Source organism: Vulpes vulpes, chromosome 16 (genome assembly GCF_048418805.1).
Source record: "Vulpes vulpes isolate BD-2025 chromosome 16, VulVul3, whole genome shotgun sequence".
Taxonomy (NCBI): domain Eukaryota; kingdom Metazoa; phylum Chordata; class Mammalia; order Carnivora; family Canidae; genus Vulpes; species Vulpes vulpes.
Genome location: NC_132795.1, coordinates 1,045,603 through 1,053,803, shown reverse-complemented (window position 1 = coordinate 1,053,803; position 8,201 = coordinate 1,045,603). Strand labels below are relative to the sequence as shown.

General features: G+C 42.0%; 1 long non-coding RNA gene across 1 annotated transcript; it reads right to left on the bottom strand.

Moving 5' to 3' along the window:
• Window positions 1-1,300: 1,300 nt before the first annotated feature.
• On the bottom strand, window positions 1,301-4,915 carry LOC140595903 (uncharacterized). Its single transcript, XR_011997837.1, has 2 exons — window positions 4,639-4,915; window positions 1,301-4,002 (listed from the first exon to the last, which is right to left on the bottom strand). It is a non-coding gene; the product is annotated as an uncharacterized lncRNA (long non-coding RNA).
• Window positions 4,916-8,201: the final 3,286 nt, after the last annotated feature.

Sequence of the window (8,201 nt, the reverse complement as noted above, 5' to 3'; positions counted from 1 at the left end):
AAGATGAACACATCCCCTGGGTCTGCAGGAATTACATTCTAATAAGCTAGATATTAAAAAAACAAATGAATACATCGTATTTCAGGAGTGATAGGTGTTGTGACTAAGGGGATGGAAGTTATCGGATGGCGCCAGTTATTTTGGAGCGAGCCATCAGGGAAGGCCTCTCTGAGGAGGTGCTTCTTAAATAGACTATAATGTGCAAGATGGAGGGTTAGGAGGAGGTTGGAAGGCTGAGCAGAGGCTGGCCTTGGAGGCCGTGGCAAGGGCTTAGAATTCTAGTTTGGGGTGGACTGGAAGCGTTAGCTCAAAGAAGTAGTATGAGCTGGTTTATATTTTACAAAGGTCTCTCTGGCTAAATGGAGAATTGGCTTTTGGATAAAGTTGCCAGATGGAACACAGGATGCCCAGTTAACTTTTTTTTTTTTTTTAAGTAAGCTCCAGCTGAACATGGGGCCCAAACTCACAACCTCAAGATCAAGAATCACATTTCTAATGACTGAACCATCCAGGCATCCCATGCTCAGTTAAATTTAAATCTCAGATAAACAACAAAAAAAATTGGTATAAATATGTCTCAAATACTGCATGGGACATACTTATACTAAAAAGATTAGTAGGAGACCAGAACCCGTGACATAAAATGCTGTCACTAATCTTTCTGAGAGTATTTCTCACCTAGGTCATTTTTTTTCCTAGTCTCTTTGTCTTCCACTTTCCAAGTAAACTCCTCAGACCTGTTGCTCCTGGGTTTCTAGCCTGGCTCAGAAGCCAAGAGCAGTGGGTGAGGAGCAGGGAGGAAAAAGTGATGATGGGCCTCTGGCCAATGGTTTCTTTCCTGTCTGTCTCTGACTAGCCCCAGCCCACCTTCTCTTTCCACAGCTCACCAATGACAGTCCTCCCTGAACCCACTTCAGAACATGCTAAAATCTCAGTGTTTTGAGACTATCCTCTTATTCCTAAGGCAATGCCACTGGGAGTTTGTAAGGAGACACACACACACACACACACACACACACAATGGTTAGACAGCCAGTCGTTATTTCCTAAATACCTTGCTAAGTGTGCGAGGGTTTACCTAAGCCTTGACTCTCTCTCCCTATCATTAGGAACTCTGAGAACAAGGTGATCCTCCACCCAACAGAGGTACACATTGATCAATGAGATGATCACAAACACTTGCCAACAGTGGGTCATCCTGGAGATTACAAAAATAAATGGAGACCTAAGAAAAGGTTTCCAATGATGAAAAAAAGAATACTTTTCTGTTTCTTAACACTCAAGAAAGCCAAAAACTATAGACAGCTGAGGAACTAGAGTTTATTTTCTAGAGTGATATGCTCATTTGCTAGGGCTGCCATAATAAAATACCGCAGACTAGATGGCTTAAACAATGGAAATTCATTTCTTAGAAGTTCTGAAGGCCAAAAGTCCAAGATCAAGGTGTCTGCAGGGCTGGCTGCTTTCTCCTGAGGCCTCTCTCCTGGACTTGTGGATGGCTGCCTTCTTGCCGTGTCCTCATGTGGTCTATCCTCAGTGCACACATCCCTGGCACTTCTCTATGTGTCCAAATGTCCTCTTCTTATAAAGACTCCAGTCAGATTGGCTTAGGGACCATCCTATAGGACTCATTTTAACTTAATCACCTCTTTAAAGATCCCATCTCCAAATAGAGTCACATTCTGAGGTACTGGGGTTTCAATGTACAAGTTTTGGGGGGACACAGCTAAGCTGGTAGCAAGTGAGGGGACATTTGTGATAGCCGTTGAAGTCATCATTGGCTGAAGGACTGAAGGAACAATCTGGGTTTCCAGAACAATGTAGAATGCTGGTGATGGAGGGAGAGAATGCAGGTCCAGACCATTAACTGGGTCCAGCCTCCCTCCTTCCTGGAATGTGAAATACCAATCTTCTCACTAGAAAGGCTGTGTTTTCTAACTGGGAGTAGATTAGACCATAAGGAATATAGAAGGATTATGAAAGCATGTCTAATGCTTTATTAAAATTCTAATGCCAGGGGCGCCTGGGTGGCTCAGTTGGTTAAGCATTCAACACTTGATTTCAGTTCAGGTCATGATCTCAGGATCTTGAGATTCAGTCCCACATTGTGCTCCATGCTCAGTGTGGAGTCTAATTGAGATTCTCTCTCCTTCTCCCCCTGCCGTTGCCCTTGCTCATGTTCTCTCTCTCTCTCTCTCTCTCTCTCTCTCTCTCTCTCAAATAAATAATTTTTTAAAAAAAATTTAATGCTAAATAACCTGTGGTCTGTAACGTTTGATAATCATCAAACACAGATTATGTTTAAAAGGTTTAAAATGTCTTTTTGACATGACAAAGGCAATAAAACCATTGATGATGGCCAAATAATAAACACAGAAGAAAAATTTGGGAACCACTTCCCAGAGTAATGCTCTTCAAACTTTTCAAAAACTATGAATTTTATGTCAAAGGAGAGTGAACCCCTGGCTGGGAGAAGAGAGAGAAGTGGATTTGTGTTTTATCACAAAAATATATTGGAAACTTACACTCTGTTCTATGATAGATTTCTTTATTTTTTTCTTTCAAGATTCTATTTAAATCAAAGTTGGTTAATAGAGTGTAGTGTTAATATCAGGGGTAGAATTTTGTGATTCATCACTTTCATACAACACCCAGTGCTCATCACAACAAGCCCTTCTTAATGCTCACTCCCCACCTAGACAATCTCCCCCCAACCCTTTGATTCTAAAAGTAGATTGTGTTTGTCCCTCAAGTCCTCAAGACAATTCACATTCCATTAAGATACATGATGTGCAGTGGGCAGCTTTGTCTGACCCCTAGCGTCTCAGTTCCGTGCTTGGATTATTTGTGCCCCTGTTTGGGGAGTTAGGGCTCCAAGTCTGACTGCCCTCTCACAGAGCAGAGTTGCCCTCTAGACAAAAAGGTTGACATACATCCTCATTAAGCCTCAGCCACAGGACTCGCTGCAGGCATTCTAGCAGGAAATGAAGGTCTATCATCTAGTTCAGATTAACCAGAATCTCTCCTTTTCTACCACAAGCAGCAAATCTGCAAATCTTGGCCAGTCCAGGAACTCCCACCATTTCTTTGGAGGTTACTGTATCAGTTTGCTATTGCTACACTTATGCCACTAAAAAGACATGCAAAACTTCAGTGGCATAAAATTATAAACATTCATTTTCACTCATGGCTCTACGAGTTGGCTGAGTAGTTCTGCTGATCATGACTAGGCTTCGCTGAGCAGATCTTGCATTGGCCAGGGGTCACTGATAGAACTGGCAGTCAACTGACTGTTCATTAATATAGGATGGTCTTGGCTGAGATGACTGGCTTTGCTCCATATGGCCTCTCAGTCTCCAGGAAGCTAGCTCATTCTCCCTCTCATGGTGTAGGCACGTGAGAGTAGAGGAGTGCAGAACCTCATGAGGCCAGGAGTCAGAGGTGAGGCCCCATTCTACTGATCAAAGTATATAAAAGGACAGCTCAGATTCAAGAGACAGGAAAATTAATCATACTTTTGATGGGAAAAGTGGGAAAGTCACATTGCAAAGGGTAGAGTTTCAGGGAAGATTGGAGAGCTGAGGCATTTTCTTAATTACCACAGGAGATATTCCAAGTCACCTTTATGTAAGCAGCATTCTGGATTCATATTATCCTTTTCCATATTGCTTCCTTGGAGAACTCAAGAAATGTTATGAGAACCCAGATCCAATGTTATTGGAACCCAGATGGAACACTTGGCTGTGACAGATTTTAAGCCCTCCTTGGACGTCAGTTTTGGCTATTTACACATACTCTTTGTCAGAAGAAGAAGGGAGAATGCTAATTTTCCCTAATAATGACTTTCCTGAAGTCCAGCAGTTGACAGGTGATAGGATTGCTCTATTAGATTGAGCCAAGTCCTTGATCAAAGTGAAGTATATTAATGGGGTATTTATTTAGACTTGTGGCAGTCTGGCATCTGCTTGAGCAAAGATTTCAATCATCTGGAGAAAGAAAAGTCTGTCAAATTGTGAAGGAGAAAAATTATGTAAGTCAGTAATGCTTCGATGTATATAGAGGAAAAATAAATTTATATTTTTGAAGCTAGTTCAAAAACTTCAGTAATTACCAGCCAGATGTATATCACATAAAACATAGCTTTTCCATGGAAGCACGTCTCATAGTTCAAAGAGAATATACAAAAGAAGCTTAGCTCTTCATTTCTAAAGTGTATCATTATCCTTATATTCACTTCCCTTTCCCTTTTATCCATGACTCAGGATGAATATTAGGGGAAGGAGAAACAGGACTCATGGAGTTTAGGGAAGCGCCATGCCAAGTGAATTTTAGATTGCAGAATGAGGGGATCTAGAGACCTACACTGGTTAGGCCCTCTGACAGGCACATTATCTCATTTGATCTCCACCATGACACTGTTGCATTGGCATTCACCGCCCCTGACTTTATAGGTGAGGAAGCTGAGGCTCAGAGACATCAAGTAATTTGCCCAAATTCACACAACCAGTGAGAGTGAAAGCCAAAACTGAACCCAAATCTGGTTTCCATTTTTATTCTGGCTGTGATTGTTCCACTACAACAGATCACTGCCAACTTGGGTAACCTCATCTTTGTATTTGAAAATAAAAAAGTACTGACCTGATTTTTGTTCTTCAGGATTTGGCGGTGGTGGCTTTTCTTCCCCCTCAAAGGCAGAGCCAGAAAGCCCCCATATTGCCACATGCATGCCTCACTCTTTGTTCATGGTCTTCCTTGGAATGATCTTTGTCAAACTGAAGACAGAGAGACTAGTCCCCGGGGGGGTAAAAAAACAGCTGAAATGGTAAACGGAAAGAATGGATCGACAAAGTTGACAAATTTGAGGAAGAGCTTTGCCCCAGGTCAAGCTTGAGGGAGGGAGGAGACAGCCATCCATACTACACGCATGCCCAGGCACTTTGCCACTGTGGGCACCCGGGCCAGCATCCACAGTGAGGTAATTCTAGAGAACAGCAGGACTCCTTCATTCCCCAGGCCTTCTCAGACAGTTACGGTAAACAACTTTCAGATGCATTTCCTGTTAGCTTAAAAAATTTTTCCATAGTTGTATTAGTCAAATTGTATTTGAAAATTCCCTTTTTGTGTTTCCTCTACAAGTACTTTCTTTTGCAAGAGGCTTGCCGGATATGATATCATCCTAATTACTCCTTGACCAATTTTATCACCAACTATTTCAAATCTAGACAGTTTACCCAGCTTTACAAGGTGGTTAGTGTCACTCTGGGAATGCCCAAAATAGTGATGACGGGAACATTTCAATTCCACGGCCAGATCCATCAGTTGAGGTAACGTGTGACCTGTCTGCCTGATGAACATTTACTATGGAGCTTGGAGACAGAACTAATTGGTTGGGGAGTCATGAGAAACGTTTATAAAATGGCTTCAAAAATCTGCAATATGAAACATGAAAGAAAATAACGAATCGACAGCTGGTTCTTACCCTGAGCTCTTCGGAGCAAACTGTTCGACATTGTTGCAAATGGTGACACCTCCAAAATTATCCCTTGAGTTCCTAAATAGCGTTCAGAGTTCAGGGCTTCCCATTTCCCTGTCCTGGGCTTTTCTTAAAGATTTTCAACCAGAGGCAGCAATCCTTCTGGGCTCCCCAGAGGTAGGTTGGACAGAGAAAAAGTTGCATCAAGGTTTACAGAGATCTGCCCTACTGTAAGATCCTTGCCTCGAAGATGAGAGAAAAGAAGAGAGAATTGTTGGCATCTTGTTAATAAGTAAATCACTTGGGATGTTGCTAAGTCATTCTGAGCAAAGGATAAGGAAATAGACCTTTAATATTGAGGTTTCAAGGTAGAGACCGTTCTAGAACTTAGCTGGAAAATGACATTCTTCATAGATAAAGTCCATTGAGAGAGAGTAGCTTCCTATCATGAGAATTTTCTCATGAAATTTGGCAGCTTCCATCTAAAGAAGTGAGGTAGAGGCCAGCACCCCTGGCCGGAGGGGCTAGTTAACAAGGTTTGAGAATCTCACTTTGTTTAAAGCAAATTCAGGCTGGCTCTGCTCACTCATGGGACTTGAGAGCCCTCAAGGGTCCATAACCCTAATAGCATGAGGAGGAGCAAGGCATACCACACTATCTGGAGATAGTTAGGGAATGGCCTGCTAGAGCCTTTGGGACCCCTCAGCCCAGAAACTGGGAATCACCCCCCCGCCTGACCTAACTGGGGCAACATGCTAGACAACATGTGGCAAGATTACAAGGAGCAATGTCATCTCACTGATGCAGGGAAACAAGACGGGAGATCTCGGCCTTCTGGAGGATGAAATCAGGGCTAGCCTCTGACCACCAAATGAATGTGACTGTTTGAAGCAGAAGACTTCCCTTTGGGATATGAGGTTGACGTGGCTCCAACACTCATTTCTTCTGAGATTGTCAGGGTTGATGGGGTTGTGAGGTTGATCATGTGACTCACCTGGCTGGCTAAGAGGAAGCTCTTCCCTTCCCAAGCCAACATCCTCTCTTGCAAATTCAGGGGAGAGGATACCTAAGTGGTATCTACCACTTCTCTACTAAACCTTCCAGCTTATGAGACTCCTCCTCCCCTCCTTCCCACTCTCACTTCTACAGCAAAGGCATCAAGATCAACGAGGGCCTTAGAGCCACATTTCAACTCTAAACGGCTGCGGTTTGTTTCTACAATAAGGAGGAGTGAGTGGGCACAAACTCCTTTGGAATTTGAAAATAATTTCCTTGTCTAGAGGGCTGATGACTTGCACTTCACTTCTCCCATTCTTTCTAAATGTGCTTCTTAAGAAATACTCCAGAAAAACCAACCTTAGTCATCAGTAATCAAACATGTGAAAGTTCATCTGAATCACCTTTCTAGTAAGGGCAGAACCAACGAGAAGTCAGTTGGAGGCACTTGTTGAAAAATAGTAAGTCTTGCCTTCAGATGACCTCAGAGAACTCGTTTTAATTAGCATCAGAGCAGAAGAGTATAGATCTTCCTTGATTTGCAATGAGTTTACATTCTGATAAACCCATAGCAAGTTGAAAATGCCATTTCGTCAAAAATTCATTTGATACATCTAACATACATCATAGCTCAGCATGGCCTACCTTAAAAGTTCTCAGAATATTTACACTGGGGTCCAGTTGAGCAAAATAATCTAACACAGAAACCACTTTATAATAAAGAATTGAATATTTCATGTAATTTACTGAATACTGTACTGAAAGTGAAAAGCAGGATGGTTGTATGCGGACAGAATGATGGTTAATTGTATCAGTTGTCTGCCCTTGTCATCAGGAGGCTGACTAGGAGCTGCGGCCACTACCACTGCATAGCCTTACAGGAGTATCATCTGGCATATCACTAGCCTGCAAAAGGATCGAAATCCAAATTTTGAAATATGGTTTCTGCCAAATGCATGTTGCTTCTGCACCATCACAACGTTGAAAAATCCTAAGTCGAACAATCCTAAGTCAGGGACCATCTGTATTAATAATCAAGGTGAACCCTACAGGAAACCAAAGAAAAAAATAACAGTACAGATATAGAAAAAAATCAGAAGACAAGTAAAAAATTAATGAGGCTTTGAAAGCCTGATGTTAGAGCTCAGTTTTGAAAAATATCTTATTTTTATATGAAATTCTGTTCACCAAAGATTTTCTGGGGGGCTTATTGTGTGCTAGACAATCTGCTAAGTTCAGGAAATAGAAAGATGAGTAAGACCAAATCTCTCTCCTAGAAAAACTATGTTAAGCACACAGTAAACATTCAATAAATGTCAGTTCTCTTTTTTTCTGCTAGTGAGAGAAATTTTGAACTAATGAATATTTATTGTGGATGGCTAAGGGTTTCTAAAAATAATGTGCTGTGGGAAAGGAGGCTAGCTCTTCCCCAAACACATCCTCATCTCCTCTGACCAGGCACATAGCTGGACTACATTTCCCAGCCCCGTTTGCAGATAAGTGTGGTCACGTGATTAGGTTCTAGCCAATGGCATGTGATCAGAAATGATAAGCTGTTTCTGGGCTGAGGGTTTTTAGTAAGTGTTGGTACCTTCTCTCTGACCAATTTCTTGACTACCTCAGCATGTACAACGGACTGGATTTATCACAGTGAGTGAAGGTAGACAATGAGACCGATCCCTAAGAAGTCTTCAATAGGGGGCTGGACATGATCAAATTTGTTACAAGTAAA